Source organism: Neopelma chrysocephalum, unplaced genomic scaffold, assembly GCF_003984885.1.
Source record: "Neopelma chrysocephalum unplaced genomic scaffold, ASM398488v2 Primary Assembly neopelma1_184729, whole genome shotgun sequence".
In the NCBI taxonomy this organism is placed as follows: Eukaryota; Metazoa; Chordata; class Aves; order Passeriformes; family Pipridae; genus Neopelma; species Neopelma chrysocephalum.
Genome location: NW_020938540.1, coordinates 1 through 473, shown reverse-complemented (window position 1 = coordinate 473; position 473 = coordinate 1). Strand labels below are relative to the sequence as shown.

Here is a 473-nt window from a genome sequence, read left to right as displayed (position 1 = left end):
AAGTCCTGGGGTCCATCGGGGTCAAATCCTGGAGTCCATCCATCGGAGTCACATCCCAAAAATCCAGTGGGATCGGATCCCAGTGTCCATCAGGGTAAAATCCCGGGGTGCATCCATCAGAGCCACATCCCAAAAATCCATCGGGATCAAGTCCTGGGATCCATCGGGTTTAAATCCCGAGGTCCATCCATCGGAGCCACATCCCAAAATCCAGTGGGATCAGATCCCAGTGTCCATCAGGGTAAAATCCCGGGGTCCATCCATCAGAGCCACATCCCAAAATCCAGCGGGATCAGCTCCCAGCATCCACTGGGCTCATCCCAATCCCAAGGATCCCTGTTTTCCACACATTCCCAGCGCTCCCTGGTGGTCTAGTGGTTAGGATTCGGCGCTCTCACCGCCGCGGCCCGGGTTCGATTCCCGGTCAGGGAAGTTTCATTTTCGTCTCTTTTTTCCCCTCAAAATCCCTTTTT

General features: G+C 54.5%; 1 non-coding gene across 1 annotated transcript; it reads left to right on the top strand.

Annotated features, from left to right (window-relative positions):
• Positions 1-360: 360 nt before the first annotated feature.
• Positions 361-432, top strand: TRNAE-CUC. The gene has a single exon. It is a non-coding gene; the product is annotated as a tRNA-Glu (tRNA).
• The last annotated feature ends 41 nt before the right edge of the window (positions 433-473 follow it).